Source organism: Anarrhichthys ocellatus, unplaced genomic scaffold, assembly GCF_004355925.1.
Source record: "Anarrhichthys ocellatus isolate YVR2014 unplaced genomic scaffold, GSC_Weel_1.0 scaffold6, whole genome shotgun sequence".
NCBI classification, from domain to species: Eukaryota; Metazoa; Chordata; class Actinopteri; order Perciformes; family Anarhichadidae; genus Anarrhichthys; species Anarrhichthys ocellatus.
In genome coordinates this window covers 13760899-13780892 of record NW_022280036.1, presented here as the reverse complement: position 1 = coordinate 13780892, position 19994 = coordinate 13760899, and the positions used below count along the sequence as shown (strand labels likewise).

Sequence of the window (19994 nt, the reverse complement as noted above, 5' to 3'; positions counted from 1 at the left end):
TACTCATACTTAACTAATGCTTCATAGTGTGAAATTATAGTGTTACCCTAAATGTTATTCCTCCTCAAAACATCTGAAGTGTAAAACGAAAATAAACAGAACACATGAAGAAATGTGTGTCTGCTACATCTGTGTCCGTCTCCTTCAAAATGACCCTACGCCTCTGATAGTGTGTGATACTTTAAGTTAAGACCCAATGCAAACATTTGATCTATCCTATTAATAATCTATTAAAAATATGTTTTCATAATCACACAAAAGGCAGTCCAGCCATAATGTTTTTCTATGAAATGACTAATGGTTAGTCGCTGCATGGCTTTTCTTGTACATTTGACCTACTATTTCGTGTACGCTTCATTTCATGTGACTTGCTGTGTGCGAACACAGTTGTATTTTCCACTTGAATAGCAGCTCCATCCAACAATGGAAAATAGCAAAAATAGTGCAGGGTTACAGCTGGATGCTCAATAGGCTAGTTTGAACTTGTCAATAATTCTATTATTATTTCAGACAGTGAGCCTGACCCAACACTAATAAAGTAAAATCAAACAACTATATAAATGGCTTCAACATGAGAACCATCCATTTAAAGTGTCTTTTGACTCACTTGATATTGACTTTTTACCCAAGCCTTGACTATTACTGTCGCACAAATCAGAAACATGCTTCTATAATGACCTACGAATGAACTACTCGAACATGTCTACAAAAGCCCAACATTTTGCACCAGGGGCCCAAATTACTACCCACACACAGGACCAGCATTCAGTGCAAACATTTAAAAGAACAGTAAAAAACTAATGAAAGTGAAACAATCAAAAGAAACTGACACAAGAGACCAAAGGATGGCACTGTTTCAACAACAAGCAGGCTTCATGCCTGGCCCTTGAGAAAATGCGTGATATGGGATGAATGGTAAGATTAAAGTTGTTCATAAGTGTTGTTTTTAATCAATTCATTTGCTTATTCCCGTGTGCAATATGCATTTTACTGATATGATTATATAATCCTTTTGTTATCTCAGCATGATAAAATGTGTGAATTCAAATTACACATCTTTTCCTATTTCGTGTTCAATTGATTACATAATCAAGCCTTCATCAGACCCACTCTCCTAGGCACTGTACAAAAATCAGGAGTCTTGATACTTGTTCAGGTGCTTGTTTTGGAATTTTGCATGCATAAAGCCTGATGTCACTGATGATGAATGTGTGATGTCAGCACAAATATAACAAAATGTATATGTTCAGCTGTCACTGAGGCACTTGTCACTGGTAAAGCTGTCCCATTGCATTCAATACCAGAAACATTCATATGGCTCTTGCTCAACTATACATGTCTGACCTGAACTCATCATTCATCTCGTAGCAACTAGCGATGTAGTCTTGTGTTAATTTCCACACTAAATATCCTCTCCTATAGAAGACCTTTGGACCTGGTCGCAGCTGCTTTCCTTTTTACACTAGAAATGGCATTGTTCTGTCATTCAATAATATTACCTACCATTGTTATGCCGATGTCACTCAACCTAGCCTTTCATCTCCCTCTGGCAATACACAGTCCGGAGCATTCATTTGTGGTTGCCTGCCCATCCCCTCAAGCTCAGCCTTGACAAGAGTAGACCCTCTTTCAAGGCTGTTTCTGCCCTCTGCAAGATCTTTCATTCATCACTAACAACACTACAGTGACCTCTGCTGCCTGTCAACAACTCCCCGGCAATTCCTGACAACCAGCTGTCATTCATCAGACATTTGCCATCACAACTACAAATCACACATATACATTTTTATTCCACATCAGCCAATTTAGAGCCTTGCTAGGGATTCATCCAAGCCAGCTCTTTGTCTAGATCTTGAATACTAACCCCCCCCCCCCCCACTTTGGGCTGGGTGTCATATCATGACAAAAAAATTAATACAATTAATGAATGTCCTCTTCCTCACTATATATGAAAAGTTAAAACTCTTATTTCTCTGAGGTTACTTTATTAATTGCAGACATCTTATTGCATGATTGCTTCCGCTTTGAAAAACTACGTGAGCTGTTCTTTGTGAAGAAATGACATACAGTGCTGCAAGGTTTGGAAGAAGTTGAGATAGGTGATGAACCTTGGCAGTGTTCACTGTGTGCATTTGATCACAAAGCATATTTTCAGCTGATGTCTTTCAAACAACCAAGGTTATTGATGAAAGGCCTTGACACAGAATTAACCCCTGGAACCAAAACTTAATTTTTAACAAGTGTGCCACGCTTATCTTCTGTATGTTCCCTCTTACAACTCTTACTTTTGTCTTGCATTTTTCTATGTGTTTTTTTTAGGATCATGTTCCATTTAGTCTCTGCTACCAGCGTGGCTTTAACCTTATTCTTTTTCTCTCATCGCCTGAGGGCAAAAAGTAAATGGAGGATTCTATCAGTCGAAACCCCAACGCTGCAAAAGGCTTTCAACTCCACCAATTGAACTCACAGGCAGCGGAGCTGTCAAGCTAAGCTGCTGAGCCATGTGAAGGACCAGTGAGGGGGAAGGAAAATGCAGACGCCATTACTGTCTGTTTATACCAACAGAAGAGGAAAGAGGGTAAAAAAAAACGGGGTCATTGAGCAGAACAGAGAGGAAATTATGCTATGATGTCAACAAGAAAGCCCAAGCTAGCAAGGCTATCATATAATCCTAATCAGGTGCAGTAATTTTAGTCTGCATTGGTTTGATCATTTGAAGGTTGGTACTGGAGACCCACCAATTTCTAAGGTGCTATATACTGTAAGTGTATGTGCCTACAAGGCACTAAAACACGCACTAGCCATCAACTTATCAACTTAATCGTAAGAGAAATGTAACCTGATACAATGCATGTTATGGTGTTTTAGTGTCAATAAGGCTTATTTCTTCTCATTTGTCTGAACCAAGAGAACCTTGGCCAAATCAGGATCATTTCTTATGCAAGTGTAACTGATTGCAAGTGATGGCAGTTGCAGCCTAGCAGTATTATGCTAAGCTTGCTTAGTTGCATTTGAAGTGATGCCAGGCCACTTCCTGGCACAGAAAGCGACTGAAAGATTTTAACTTCAATAAAATGTGATTCCTCTAGTTTGCTGTAATATAACTGTAACAACCACCAATGTGGCTAACATAACGTGATTTTGGATTTACAATCGAAAAAAGGCAAACACTGACATCTTGATGATGGGGACATTGTTTAATCATCTGTAGATTTCCTTGGTTGGAACAGTGTACTAATGTAATTATGTAGTGTGCTGGTAAACAAAGAAATGTAATATTTCAGCATGTACTTGAATGCTCTTGTTGTTTACTGAAAAAATGTTGTTTCGTTTTTCTTAATACCAACCTTTACATCCACTTGTTCTGATCAGCCCCACTACTACTGACGTCCCCAGGGCCCTAACACCAGTGTAATTGGTTCCCCATCCATCACTTCCTCTGCTCATGCGAAGCCAGGACCCTCTCACCTCTTACAAATCATCCCATTCCTGTTCTCTCTGCCAGACCCAACTGCCAGACCCAACTGTTAGTCGTCAACACGTACTGTAAGTACATCAAACCTAATGGCTGTTCTCCTACAGTCCTCTATCGCCACACTTGTCACTAAAACCATAAAAGCTGCACTGCTTAATGTACTGAAAGCAGGGGCGCCGCCCACGGATTTTGGGCTTCATGAAAAAATATCACATTGAGCCCCACCACCACAGGCCACGCCAACCCTGCGCAATTGCTGTACCCAGAACCCCATCAACCCATTAAAAGCTTAAAAATACTTTTTGTACAATATTTGTGACGGTGACCTGTGAGAATATCACACTGTGTACACATCATGCAACATTCTGGGGAGACATGGCTGCTTAGTATATGAAGCTGTATCTCTACTTGAGCCTTGCACCAGACACTGACAGATGATTTAGTATGAATAGCTTGTTCAAAGTGTGCCTGCGTTGATTTAATGTAGGCTAAGAAGATAAAAATGTAAACACAGAAAGGAAAGTTTAAAAAACGATTGCGTGTCTTTCGCAGGTGCTAAACTTGTGCAAATAAGACAAAACAAAACTGCATAATTCTCAAAGCACCCGTAAAGGGTGAACTGCTATTTGCACGTATTTAGGTAAAATCCCCCATTTTCTATGCAAATGAGCCTCATTGAAAAACCACGATCAGCACTAAAAGTTAAATGAGCCCTATAGGTTCCGAGCCCCTCCCAAATCAATTAAGCATGTCGGAGTCTTTCGGGTCCAGAAGGGCTTCTGACTCTCACCTCTCACAACCGACACATTGGCCTCAAGTGCATTTATACACATGGATAATTTCATTCAGATGCAAAACTTTATGAGAGTGTTTGCGTTGTAATGGCTTTCGTGAATCTGGCCTTGAGACAGGGCAGATAGTGATTGAAAATGATGTTTAATTCATGGAGCTATCAGCGGCCACAAATCATTATTTGTGAATTCGTCCCTAAGAATCTTTTATGAAGATATCGGGTAACTAATGCAAGGGGAGCAAACACTGCTTATTTCACTATGGACTAAGCGAACAGGTTGATTTTCAACACACCCACCTTTCTTTTCTCTCTCCTGACTTTCTTTTTGTTTTTTTGGAACCCAGTTTTTTTCTTTCAGAAGCTGAGGCATGATGCTCCACCAGCACTCCTCACTTGGCAATTAACTCTGCTAAAAAGTACTATTCACAACTGGTTTGGGGTAGGACCAACCCATTGCATATGAATAGAGGGGATTGGATTGGGCAATACACAGGCTCTCCGGATGTTTATATTTGGCCAAAAATAATAAAATAGTTATAGTTAATTTAAAGAGTACATTGTTAATAACATTCTATTTATAATGATAGATTAACATTTTTTCTTTTGAAAAAGAAGTCCCTGATGCTCTAATATTTTTTCAGTGCCTGACTGTAACATAGCTCGATTTGAATAATAGAGCAGCTGTCTTTACTTAATTAGTTAGTGACCCCAAAGTTTAACTGAATTGATGCCCCCAGAGTTGGCAAAAAAGGAGGTGGAGTTATAACGTTGGACTGTCTCTGTTATGCTCCGCTGAACTTTCTTGGACTTAAAAACAGAACTCAAACTAAGCCAGTTTAAAAATCCAGGTCATTAGAGAGCGGGGGTATGTTGAGCTTGGCTAGAGTCTCATGGTGTGGCAGAGCAGGCAGGGAGAGCTGGGCTGACATCTGGGAAACAGACTAATCACAGACAGGTAACGGACCTGAAGCACAGGTAAAACACAAGCTTAGGCAGCATTCAGATTGACACTTGGATATACTGAACTAGAGTTTAGTTTGCCCACACTGGTACCACCTTGGTGGGATCAGGCAAGGACTGGAGGGTACAGCCGGGGTAGTTATGCTGCAGGAGCTTGATGAGTGGATGAGTCACAGGTGTGCAGGTGGATTGATGGTAGGAGTGTGACGCCACTGCAACACACACACACAGACAGAGAGAGGACAAACAGGGGACTGATAAGGAACACAACACTAGAAATGAGGGAGAGGCACAACCAGACCATGACAGTCACAGTATGTCTCTGGGGACCACCAACAACCAGGGGCATACATTAGACTTACCTGTCACTTGGGGCTTTATGTCATCATTTATCAAGGCCTTATATGTTGCAAGCGGTCAAAACAGTATAACCATGAGAGTTCCATTGCAATATTTATTATTTCTAAAACCTTGTCTTTGTTACCGACACAATCCTCAAACTCTGTTGATGATCTTGCAGATATTGTCAACTTTAGAATTATGAATGCCATGGATATTATTGATACATGGTTAGAAATATTGCAGAGCTGTCAAAATCCAGAGAAGAGAGTGCAGACAAGCTCAGCCCGAATGGTGGAAAACTATATATATATATATATATATATAGCCTATATATATATATATATAGTTTTATCGTTTTCTTATAATTTAGTTGTGAAAAACAGAGCAAATTTGAAGATATACCTACAACATTTAGATGTACATTTTTGTAACTGTAAAGATGAATGAAAGACATGGTTTAAGTTAAGTATTCTGTTGTAAGACGCAAACATAGATTTGTAACAGCAAAAATGATTGTTTCAGTTATTCCATACTTTTTTATTTTGGGCATTCAAATTTGTCATTTTGCCTCAGGCCATCTAAGAAAACAAGGCCTGTTAAGAGACTGTGTCCAGACGGCCTTCTGACTCTGCAGGAAAGCAGATGGTTTTTAATCATGCCCTCCTCTCAGCTTCATGCCCCCCAGCTAGCCAGCCACACAAATGCACACCCATACATACAATTTTCTTCTCTCTCTTTCCGTTTCTCCCTCTCACTTCTTCGGGTTGCCAGGTTCATAACTTTCCTGCCAAATTGGGCTCTTGTAAAAAAACAGTTATGGATAAAAGTCATAAGGTTGATGTCATGACATGGTGGTCACAGAAAAGGTCTTACATGGATAGAGAAACTACATAACAAACATCTTATGAATGCAGTCTGGAGTTAAAGATCCGGCAACCCAACGACAGAGCCAGCAGCACATCCTGCGCATGAGGGCGAGCACAGTGCTGGTACTGCCTGCAGCCACAACATGCTGCCATGTATTCAACATAAGAAAGAGAAGAAATGAGAGAAGGATAGAGAGTATGATTTTGGTTTTCTCACATAATGATATTTTTTGTGATGTTATCAAATGAGCCCGTTTACTATAACACTACCAACATGCTAGCTAGCCAGCGAGCTAGTCCAGACATACGTGTAGCTTGCTAAACTAAATTAGCTCACCAGCTATATTGTTTTGAACTTAAGTGCAGTTGTAAAGTATATGAGCACTGCTCAATCGTGTCTGGGACTATAGGCCAAATTGATATCAGACTATATTTGTGAAGTTTTGTCATTAAAGCTCTCAGGACATGAGACCTAGTGCTATCTGCATCAGCGTTCTGCGCTGTCCCCCTCCTGTACATGCAATTAGCATTAAGCAGTGTACAAGGTCTAGGAGCTGCCATTAATTAATCTCCACATACACCAAGGGTCAGTTTCTCTCACTCCAGTTATATCGAGCATCATGAGCAAGAAAGCATTTGAACTGCTGAATCTCAAATGCTGGCTGACGCATAGTGACTCATAGTGCGGACAGTTCATGTGGCACTCCCTCTGGCTTGAGCAGATGACAAAATGTACATCACATGGACCCATGTGGAAACCGTGAATAGGCCTTTACAAGTGTCGCGTAATGAAACACCATCTTCAGCTGACTGAAGTGTGTATGTCAAGTACAAAGGATGTATTGATGTAAAGATTTCTCAGATTGCAACCAGGCAATATAGTTTTGGCAGAATGCCATTGTATGTTATCACTGCTGCTTTTATCTTCTTACATTTGCTAAATCTATAGATATAGCCTGTGTATTGTTGTGCACACCCGGATTGATCAGTCCAAGGACAAAAGAAACTCTGTAAATTGTATAAAGAAACTCTCGGCAAGTCAGAGAAAATGCTTGCTGCAGATTCATTTCATATCATAATCTACAGTATGTTTTGTGCCTTTCTTGTATTGTATTATAGATAATGTACATTATCTGTTGCCTACTAGCTGCCAGGACAGTGAACTGCCTTTTTTCTACTTTATATTATTAGAAGGGAACTTAAACACAGTTTCAGCCTTGGGATGGCAAGTGAATACAGTTAAGGTCCAGGCAGAATGTAACCAGCAGCACTCTGGACACCAAGGACAGTATCAAGTAGCCAAAGTCCCAACAAACACCAAGAATTGAAGGTTAAATTGGAATATAGCTTTGGAAATATAAACCCTCTGGTAGCATGCTTACTTACTCATTTACATACAGAACCTTGCTTGTGCCTAGTTAGTCTGCCAAATGCTGTCCCAGGTGATAGGGGGCTCCCACTCGTCGATCGTGAAATGCATGAATCCATCAACAGGGCTGCTGTAGAAGGACATTTCAAAATGTTCTTGAAGTGACTCCTTTCCCATTTAAAATGCTTTGACTAATGTTACTATTAATTATGATATCTCACTGGGGTGACATTTAGACTTATGAGGACATGCTGCTCATTCAGGCGAAAACAATACGTTTATTAAAGATTTAAATCAAGGATATAAAAGAGAAAATCATTGTTTTACAAAATCTGCCCCAAGCCTTTTCTGTCTGGGGGGGGAGGTGAACATGTCATGAACATAGTCCTGTTACACTGCAAAATCTTTTATCTAAAAAGGCCTCAAGCTGAAAAAAATAAATAATAACTTTTCCCTGAGAAGCCCAAAAGCATTGGCTTCAGGAGTTTAGTCATGGCTTGCCAACATACTGTAACAATCTTAAAAGTGTAAAGCACAGGCGTAATTAATAACTTTAAAAATGGCATTTTATTAAGATGTTCCATTTCCCAGGCCCTGCTTCTGGGCTTGCTAGCTCACTGGTATTTCCTACTGGGACACTTTCATTGAACAGAGCATCTTATTACACCTGTGATTCTGCAACAATGTGCTTTGAAATAGACCCATTGTCAGTGAAGAATCAGGGACTGTACCTGCCAAAATAAGATTAATCTTAATGTAAAGTCTTGACTTTTTTTTCACATTTCCCATGTATAGAACAGAGATTCTGTCCAACAGAGACAAAAGCAGAGGTCACATAAAGTAACATCACAGACCAAGGCATAATCATTTCTGTTGTTACAAGTATATTTTGCCTGTGATTACAACAGTGACATTTGGACACCAACGCTGGTCCATCTCTTCATGCAGCATTTAATTGCTGCACTATAAAAAGTGCGTCATCAGAAACTGACCTTAACTTCTTCACTATAGCAGAAGAGAAAGATTGTTTTACTTGGCTGTACAATACTCATTTGTCAGTCGAAAATACATTATTTTATTGTCACATCTTAGATTTGATCTGTTGCAAGTTGAGCTATGAATACAGTTAAGATTGCTGCCATATGTTTCCATGTCAAGATAGGAATAATTAATGTCACATCTCCCTTACAGTTAAATCAATTAGACTTAATTCAGTATGCTTTACTACCCTTGACATCCACATGGGTGTCCACATTGTCAAAGTACACAACAGCATAATGACAAATAAGAAAAATACATACTGCAAATACAAGAGGAGCACAAATTAAATGGCACAAATTGGAAACTGCTTAAATTGGTTATGTTGATTGGCGATCTCTCATGCAAGCATAGATCTCCATGTTCACAAGTGAACTGCAGACCCCCATGCACAAAGCAATAGTGTCATTCTGCACACGGTGGTGCCGGTTAACATGAGCATCACCTACATGATGATGTTGTTAGTACGAGCTGTGAAATAAGTGAACACCATCACTTGCAAAGATGTCAGCATAATGTGAGCAATAGGTATGAACTGTGACACTAAGCTTTCTAAGCACGTTTGCATTCATTCTTGGGCGAGAAGATTTTTCTTGCCATGGCAACTCTGCACCTCGCCGGCATTTGGCGCAACCTGTGGATTCTTTCCTGCCTGCATCCGTGGCAATGTTTGCTGTCAGAAAGCCAATCACATGAGACAGTCAAAAGATGAAAAGGGGGGAGAAAACAGCCACTCTCCGTCCCTGCCCCTGAAATCTCAAAACTCCACTTGACTACACTGTGAAAGCAGTGGTGCCAGGGTGGCAACAATTGTTGCCTGTCTGAACATGTCTATTCTATTTTTTTTATTTTTTCCAGCTGGAGACGACTAACAACACTCACCACCCACTCGGCACTGTTTCAGCAAATAATGATGTGACTGATGTGTGTGGATGAGCAGACAATGTTGTGTGGTGCCATGCTGTCAATCATTCACAGATGAGTTTAGCCAAGAATGGGTTGGGTAGGACTTCGCCTCACAGGTTTGTCTGATATTCTGATTAACCCCATCAATAATCTGCTTATTTGATGTGCACATTTTGCTGCACACATTTCAAACGTCGAAAAGGCCTGATAAATCAAGACCATGAATTCTGCAGCTTCATCACGGAGTACGCCATAGAAATGTCATAAACAATAAAATAAATAAAGGTCATTGTGTATGAGAATTGTCACGACTCGTTCGCACTTGTTCGTTCCAGATGCTAGATGATGCTGCATTGTTACTGCTGCTACTTCATGGCAAACCCTGCAAAAGGGAGCCAGAGGTGTGATCTGTCTCAGCGTTCCCAATAGTTACACCTGCAACTAGGTGACGAGCAGTGACAAGAATCATTTCTTTAAGGTGTAATATGGGGGATTCAGAGCATTGATACAGCAGCAAACAAAGCCTTGCTATGTAAAGATATAGTGAAGTTATATACCTGAGCAGAGAATGAATTCACTCCCCCTCGGTGTGTGATGTTATCCAAGCTTCTCTCTCTTTGCTTTGTTTACATAGCCGGTGTACTGGCTGCAAATGCCTATAATGCATGTTCGAGGTTATTGCATATATTTCATTCATAATAATTATTTCAGAATTTCATTCAAAGCACCTTTAAACTGCACTGCTCCAATTGGGAGCTTATACATTTTCCAAGTGTAGTAGTAGGTTTCCAACAAATCTCCCTGAGAAATGAGTGATCAGTCTTCTTTATAGTATGTACCTGCTCTGTTTCAGTGATCCCATTGAATTTTAAAACACTTGTAATTACCTTTTATCCTGATCATGTGACTTCAACATAATCATGGAGTGTCAGTGCTTCAGTGTTTAAACGGACAAACTAAATATAGAAAGGTAAAGTTATATTTGATAGATACTTTTTTGCATGATAAGATTTGTTATTCCAAATGACTGACTGTGGCACAGTGAAGATTTAATTATGCATCTGGTGAATGTGTGGGGTGGCTGGAAGGAGCTAGAACAAAATGAGAGGAACTCAAGAGAGGACAGGTATTGGAGGAATGATTTGAGCACTGAGCTTGAAGGTGTGGTGACAGAGGGCTTGATGAAGGCAGCAGACAGACGGAGAGACAGATACACAGAAATACAAAAAGAGAGAGGAGGGAAACTGAAAAAGAGGAGGAGGAGAACAATTTAAACCCATCTGGTGTCTGCCGTCTTGTCATTTCTAACCACCCAACCAGTACCATAGGTGGCTTACGGAGGAGTGTTACATTTTGGCATTCACCAGGCAGCCTAACCATTACCCAGCACACACACACACACACACACACACACACACACACATAGAACCCAGTCACACAAATTGAATTAGTATAACAATTTAAAAGCATAAATTCAATTAACTTTGCAGGATGCACCGATGCAAATTGCATCAAATAGATGGAGAGTCCATTACTGATGTAAAAAGTTAAAATGTGAAGGGCATAATGGAAAGATTTGCATCATTTTACAACTAGCAAAGCATAGATGTCTTGTGAGAGAGCTATAATCGAATTTCAATGAATTGCTACATGCAGTAGCCCTTTAAACACCTTTATTAGACACACATTTAAACAGAAAATTAACATAATGTGGCCTATGGTCCTTTTGTGAACCTTGTAAATAGCAGGGTACTGTTGCTTATGGTATCAAGTGTCTTGCTACTTATCTCACTCGCAGTGAATGCACTTGAAGTGCAGTGGCCAGTAGCCATGTGGCCAGAGACACGGTCTGTTAACCAGATCATCTTGGTTCAAGCCTCCCGTGTTGGCAGGTAGACTACTGGCTCATGTGTGGCCCAAATGGGCCACAATTTCACTGATGCCTACTTCCACAAGTCTCCTGTCTGTTAGTATAAGCCATTACTGTACAGTTCCATATCCAAATCAGCATATTGGAGCTGGCCAGAGACTCGTGGAAGCTGCACCCTGCTGTATTTGTATGATACTCACTGAAAAAAAATAAAAGGCCCATCTTGTATCTGGGATCCACAGTAATGTCAAAGTAAGCATCTTTCCAATCGATGTTGGCAAATCACTTGTCCAGAAGGCTGTTTCACTTAACTCACATGCTTGAGTGAGAAATGGAGGAGTGAGAGTTCCCTGCCATGTCCCTGTAGGGACAGAACTAGAATCAACAGGAGTAATCCTGCCTCCCATTTTAACAGGAGAGTATGCCAGAAGAAATTAGGATGCCCAAAAGTCCGGGGATGGCTTGGACTCTCTTTATATGGTGCAGTCTGGAGACATGATTTGTCACAGCCATGTCTGTGCCCTGTCTCCCCTTTGTGTTTCCCCGTGTATTCCTCTCGGCTTGTGTCTTCCATGTCCATGGGTGTCTCTGCTGCTCACCTGGACCCTGCCTAACAGCACACCTGCCTGCAATCAGCTCATCACATCTCCAAGCTCACCTCTCACAGCTCTACATGCAGGACAGGCTTTATTATATCATGGTAGTATTACTTTAATCAAATACAGGAAAATATACTTTAGGTAGGCCTTCAGGTGATGGTTTATCATTTACAATGTTCACTTCCATTGTTGTGTGACATCAGACAACTGCTTCTTCGTAAAGTCGAGGTAGATGGATTGCCCAAGTTCCCAAGTAGGAACTCCCACTTTAAGTGCCATTGCATTGTACTTTTATTGTAGAAGGTCGGACATTTTCGAGTTCTGAGTTGTCTGGAACGCAGCATAAGGCCTCTAGCTCTAGTATCTTTTTTTGAGAAGAGTATTTCTCATGTTTTCCAAGTTCACGCTTGTTTATTACCTGTTCTCCAGGATTCCTGTCTGCCTGCCCGCTCGACTGCCAGCCTGCCTGTCTGCCAACAATCTCTCCCCCGCTTCCTCGGCCGGCCGTGCTGCCCAACAGATCTCCATTCCACCACTTCCCTTTGCCGTCTCCAGTCATCCTTGCTATTCAACCCATCTCTGTGTACAGTCACTACTGCAATAAACCAATCAGAGTTCCAGTGAAACAGAAGTTAGCGTACCTTTAGCTTCTGTACTGTGATTTCAAACTAAACCAACATGATCACCTCGTTGTGCTACCAGGAGGTCCAAAATAATGAACAAAATGTGGTCTGGCTGCTTGAGTCCATCTGAGCTTTTTTGTGGATTGGTCATCTGGAATCATCTTTTTAAGCAAGAGAGATGGCAACAAAATTGGACCCCATTTGTCATCCATTCACTGGATGAGATAAACCAGGTTTTCCACTGTTAAGATGACGATAACAGTGATGAACTTCCAGTGCTGGATGAGGGGAAGTGTCGGGGGTCTTCAACCTATTGGCTTTGTGGACAAGTTAGGGTAGGGCTAGGGCAAGAGAAAACATGTCTCACAGTTTGGGGGTGGAATGGTTGGGTCAGCGATTTGGGAATACCACAATTAACTCCATGCCAACTACTAATTTAAGTTAGGCCCATATTTTTAAACAACTTTCACATTCATTCTCAACCAATAAGTCTGGAAATTATGGCAGATTTAGTCCCTTGAATGATGCATAGAAAAAACATGGTTGAATATAAAACTTTGACAATGCTGACTCAGAGATAAATATATCTGAATTTAAGATTTTCAAAGTCATGAAGTAACATTAAGTTCAACCAGTTGATTCAAGTTCAAATGTATTGGCAGAGCATGAATTGATTCAGCTGCATTGCTCAACATCTGTTAAGCAACATCAAGTTCACCAGATTCATGGGTTCAGTTCGAGGAAGTTCAATATGAAGATAAGTGCTTGCCATCTGTGAGGCTGTAAAGGAACACAGTGTCCTCTAAAGTGTTTCAGGCTTCGGCTGTAAGACAAAGAGAGGGGGTAACAGGGTGATGTCAGGGAGCAGAACCTTGGTGCCCTGCCCAACTGGCCAACACAGCTTGAGCGCTGGCTTACGGAGGCCACAGACCTTCTCCATGTGACCTTTAACCAGGTCACCTCCACAATACACACCATTACCATAACATGACATGTAGCAAAGCAAGAAAGAAATTATATAGACATTGGACATACAGCGTGTGGGCTGCGGGCGATAATAACCCATAATACAAAAGGGTGACAAAAAAAAAAATCACACAATTTGCATTTAATAGAGATGACCACTCTTCACATACCAGATTGTGTTTTTAAATAAAAAACATGAAGAGAAAGCACGGGGGTGCGGTGATATGAGGCTGCATTAGCCACACCTTCTGGGAATAGGGCCTGCAGAGAGGCTACTTGCTCAGTGAAGTGTAATCTTCAGTGGCCTGGTCCCTGTGACAGGCGGCATAGTGAGTGGTTTGGGTGGGGCAGGTGGGGCCTTACACAAAGCAACGAGTTTCACTATGGCAGGTAGGGGATACAAATAACACACATACAGCATAAACACAGGGGGAGGGCATCAGACCGTGTAGGAGCCCAGCATGAAAGGTAGATCAGCGGTGATAGAGAGAGAAAACTAGATGGTGGAAAGGGGGCTGCGGGGAAATTGGCTGGAGGGCGTGAAGGGATGAGAGAGAAGATAGAAACTAGGCAGCGATGGTAAATAGAACAGAGCTGTATATGTGGAAATGCAATGGGACGAAGGGGGTGAATGGAATGATAAAGAGGATAACTATTGTGTAAAGAGGGGGAGCTGAAAGGATAAAACAAAAGATACAAGGTCAAAGAGGGGTTGTAAAAGGAATAGATGCCAATAGAGAGATGCTGGAAAATAATTTCATGCTATCAAGGGGAATGCATAGAGTCACCGGGTAGAGAAGAACCAAAGAAAACACCACAGATCTACGTGGTAGAAGCGTAATCACAAGTGGTATCTCCAGGTATGCAATCCAGGTATAATAAAATCTTAACAGCATGTTATAACTATTGTTCACACTGTGTCAAATATGTTTTGATTCAGCCCAATGATACTTTTTGAAGCTGATGTTTCTGGTATTATTGTCTCAGTTTACATTTATTTAAGTTGTTCATCACATTTAACCTTTACACCCATGTATATGTGAGTAAATTGGGCAATATGTTAAAAACACCTTCCAATAAAATGCAGTCTAACATATAATAATAGCATATAATTGAGTCAGCACAAAATAATTGTGTTTACAAATATTGTTACATAAGGTGGTATTCACTGCAGGGCTCTTATATTGTTGTTTCTATTCTCATTGCTTCTTCTTCAGTGGCTTCAACGGGAAAAAATCGTACCCATTTGACATGAGTGAGCACATACACGCACAAACATGCAAACCTGTGAGCACAAGTGGCCTCACTATGCAGTCAAATCATATCACACATACGCCTGACAGCCAGGCAAACCATGCATCTATGTTAGTTAATGCTTGCTATGGCTGAATCCACTTGACCATTGCATCATTTGTCCTTCAGGTTGTGGTTGGGCTGTTTACGAGTTGGAGCCACGACTTCATCACCCCGTTCCACCTCCCTCCATCTTTACGGCCCTGTAGGTACCTGACCTTTAAGAAAGTGTCTGGTGAAACGGAACAGGGGGAGGAATAGAGGAAGGCTCAGGAGATGTGTGTACCCCCTAGGGAGATGGACAGACTCGTATAGATATGGGAAGTAGTGGCACTTGAAAGCAAATGGGAATCAGGATGGAAATAGAGGCACATCAGCAACTGTTGCCTGCAGGGTGGAGAGAAGTTGTTTGGCGTGCACCACTGAGGTGGAAATGTGTGGATGGCCTGGCATGGTGGGTGGGCAATAGCTTTTTTTAAAGGAAAAAAATGAGAGGCATTTTATGGCTATGAAGATATCCTGTAATTCCTTGACACCACGCTATTTCCTCCTTTTATTAGAAGCTATAGTGATCAGGAAATGAAATAACATGCAGCAATTACCTTTAAAAAACAGGCATGGGCTATATTTGAAGTGGGACTGGATTGGCCCAACATGCACTGTACGCTTATCTGAAGTCATGCTGTGGGAAGGATCCTGTAAACAACACAACTTGTTTTCCTTGCTGGCCTTTTGAATGTTTTCAAATCTTTTGGTACTCTTGAGGAACTGGATGTGCTATCTGCCTGTTTTTAAATGCATTTATTCAATCTGGTCACTATTGCCTGTGTCATATGTATCTCGGTCATCTATGCTGCTGCTTAATGTCCTCACAAATCGAAAAAATCAAAGCGAAAAATAGCCAACCCGATATGTTTAAAAATTGCTGGAAAATTAGCCCAAAAGTCATACACATGGTATTTTTGTCAAAACGCTGCATCACATTTTTCACTGACATATTTAATATCTAAAGTGTTTTCATTCAAATGTTTGGTAATGTGGGCTCTCAAGCTTGTACAGCAGTTGTATGCCTTAACTGGCAAAGACATTTACCATGCAGTGCTTATAAACATCTTATTAACGATATTTGGACAATTGGACCCCACACAAACACCATTACAGACATATTTGCAGAGAAATCACGTGGATAAGAAATAATCCTTTACAGTGAAGGCTGAGCACAAACAACAGCCGCTGTACTCGACAATAGAGTGTGGAAGTTAACATTTGAAAAAGCACAATAAATACACACATGACCAGATATCCAGCAGAGAGGTGTATACATCCACTGCAGACAAAGTACCAAACACATTAATACAAACATACATCCTCTGCTTTCACATTGTTATGTGTATCACAGTGTACATCTCTGTCGGTCACTCACATATACATGTATATAATGACAAAAGTGATGACTGCGCAGTTTGAGTAAAGGGGATCTTTTTCCTTGTTGAGGAAATCCAAAGTTGTCATGATTAAATTCTGATTTCAGAGCCATCTGTTTCCATCAGCAACAGCACCCTTCATCTCCAAAGGGGTTATTGATTTGGGTCTTAATCTACAAATAAATATAAAGACTGAGTTTTTTTTTTTGGTTGTTTTTTTTTGATGCTGTCAGCAATGTTAAAAGGACAGCTCATCTGGCTGATGGATGGGAGCAAATGTTGCCCAGGGCCTAAGGGTGGACTGGAAGAGAAATGTACCTTATAACAAACACACAAACACAGACACACATAAACATCCCCTCCAGATGGGTCCCCCCCTTGTGAGCAGTGTGTAGGATCCAATTATGTGTGTGTGTAGGTGTGTGCATGTGTGTGTGAGTTGGGGTTAGAACTTTGTGAAGCTTAACAATTGGGAGTATTGCCTTTAACAGTTTTTTTGTTGTTGTTTTATCGCTTTGGCCTAATTTTCAGAGTCAATTTAGAGAGCTAATGCAAAAGTCAGCTGCAAAGTACCACCAACGGGTAAAATGTAACTGTCTGTTTCAAAATAATCTTCAAAAGTGTGTTTAGTAGCATCCCCATCTTTCAGAAATTGTTAAGATAAAGCCAGATTCAAAAAATAAAAATTACATTTATACCTATAATCTATAAAATGTTTCCCTTGAGAGAATGCAGTCATTTTCATCATTTGACCCTTTGCTATACTCTGTTGCTACTCTGTGAAGCTGTCAGAGCTAGCACGGAGCCCACACTGTCGCTAACTGCACTCCTCGAATATATATTATCTCAATTTTGGGAAGATAAAAAAGTGATGTCAGAGATAAACAGAGGGTCTACAATATGCGTTTGAATGATATATCCATGATGTCAAACTGATTCAGCAGCGGGGTAGGTCTTATGTGTTATAATCATTAAAAAGCAAAGACAGCATGATTAGTCGTTCACCATACGTGCTAACGCTAGTGTGCTAACATACTCTGCTAATGTTAGCTCCACAGGTTTTTACGTAAAAACTCAATATTTTAGAAAAGTATATCTCCTTGAAGCAGAGGCTGTTGGAACCTGGTAAGAGCTGGCCGACGTTATATGTCTAAATCCGAGGTAATTTTGCACCTGTAGAGAAACATTCTGTGTTGCTACATCAACGTCTTTTGTCTACTCTGCATAAACAAGCTGCGTTCTACGTCACAGGCTAACCTCCACAATGGACAAGAAAAAGAAATCTATGAATCAGTAAATCAGGCAGTAAAATTGCTCAATGCATTGAGTGATGAAGAGTTTAACGGTGATGAGGTTGAAGGGTTGAGCGATGTTACTAGCATTGAGGGACTACAACTATATATTGTAGTTATACAACCCTGTGTTGTACAATGATAAATAAATGAACCAAGTAAATTGTACCTATTGGCACCTAAGGAATCTACCTTCCAAATGTTAATACATATACAGATCACAAATCACTTGTCAAACAGCATCACTTGGCTGTTTGCAGCCAAGGCGGGTTGTAGCGTGTTAGTGTTGGTCAAGGCTGTAGGTTATTGTTACCATAAAATAACCTAATGTACAGTACACTCGTAACAAACCAGATTATGGTCATTTCATGTTGTAAATGTATCTCGCAGTTTGATGTTTGGGGTCCATGGATGTAAACGCAAGCTTTATAGCGAGGTGGATAAAGAAGAGAGAATGAGATGTTTGGTGCAATAAATCTATGCCATAAAGCGTAATCACTGAACGTGTCACCTCATTTATTTGCAGAGCTTTAGTGTCGCTCTTGCGTCACAGAACACACAACTGTATTCATGTTGCCTGCTAGTGCTAGATGCTAGTTTACAGGGTAAACCATTTGAGCCGCTGTAGTGAAAGCTTTAGCTCCAAAGACGGCTGCTTGACCCAGAATCAGGCCAGTATAGTTTTGTGCTTTAGAATACAGAGAGATGATTGTTAACTAAATTAATAACAAAATAACTCATAGTGACAAGACATCTACATTAAATGATAAAGAGCATTTGCTGTGAACATGTTGAGCCCTTTCACAGCCCCCAGACAGCCACAAAGCACAGAGAGGTCAAAACTGAACAGAAGTCCCTGTGGGAGCTCTCTTGCCCTTCAACCTCTAGGTGCTCATCCCTGATGCTCATTCCCTAGAGGTGTCAGATGAAGACAAACCAAGTGGTGCTGCATATGCAATGGCCAGAAAGGAAAGTGTGGGACGGAAGGGACAAGGAACTTGAGAAGGTGAAAGAGGACAGAAAGTGCTTTGAAAGAGTGTGTTAAAGGAGAGAGTCAAGGGGAGGGGAGTGGAGAGTGTGGCTGAAATCGAGGTGTATGGGGCTAACAGACAGGAAAGAAGGGGGGAGGAGAAGTAGTGCTCGGAGAAAGAACACAATGAAGATGAGGCTGCATTAGCTGCCCGTCTCAGGCCAATTACTCTGCTGCTCCCCCTCTCTTCTATCGCTCCTCTGCTCTCCTCTCTTCGCCCTCACCTCTCACTTTCCTCCTCTCTCCCCCTCTCTCACTTTCTCTATCTCTGCTCTAACTATCCACGTGCTGTCAGCAGCAACAGATCCCTAAACGATACCGGTCTGCACTGGCAGGTTTTATCTTCCCGTGCTACAATAGGAAAGAAGGATCTGAGAACAGATAAGATAGGACCAACCAACAGCGACAAAAAGCAAAGGCATAATGGCGAGGCACACGCCTGACACAGTGCTTCACTGCCATCTAGTGGCGGGTAGCTCGGCAGGAGCTCCATCGGAGGAGGCTGATCATTAGTTACAGGCAGTTGCACTGCCCCAATGTGATCAAGAACCACATCTAAGAAGGTGTTGAGATGTGTTGCTGTAGTACATTTGTGTGTGAAAATCACTCTGTTCTGGCAAACTGTTTGCTAAAATATGCAAATTAAGGTATTTTTTCTTTTTAATAAATACAATTAAAAGGATTGAAATAGACCTCTATTCTGTGTAATCTGTTTGATGCTTCCGCCATGCCCTTCAAAGTACTTTATGAAAGCATAAGGCTGGAGAATGATTTACTGAATTGCTCACATTATGAATATCCTCCCACTCAACATGCATTCTTATTTCAGTTACTCCTCTGAATTCAATACAACTCAGCTGAAGGTAGCTACAAGACAATTACACAATTACACCTGAGAGGAAGGTCAAACAGTCAATGAGCCAAAGCAGTAAGCTAGTACCATGAAGAAATTACAATGCACTGATGTTTTTTTTTAAAAAAGAGCTATTGTTACACTTCTTATCATAAAGGTAAATGTATGTGACTATTTCTTGCGGAATAAACTTTACGTCCACTACTTCGCTAATAAAAACGTTTTTAGGACACCACAAGACCATGAAATCTTGACCTTCTGCAGCAGAATATTTCCACATATTTCCATGCTTGAC

The 19994-nt window shown here is 40.9% G+C and overlaps 1 long non-coding RNA gene across 1 annotated transcript in view; it reads left to right on the top strand.

The window, feature by feature from the left end:
• The window catches only part of LOC116382947 (uncharacterized), a 32991-nt gene extending 13014 nt beyond the window's left edge, over positions 1-19977 (top strand). Inside the window, exon 3 of the long non-coding RNA XR_004212746.1 lies at positions 12648-19977. This is a non-coding gene — a long non-coding RNA (uncharacterized LOC116382947). The remainder of the gene's footprint in view (positions 1-12647) is intronic.
• Positions 19978-19994: the final 17 nt, after the last annotated feature.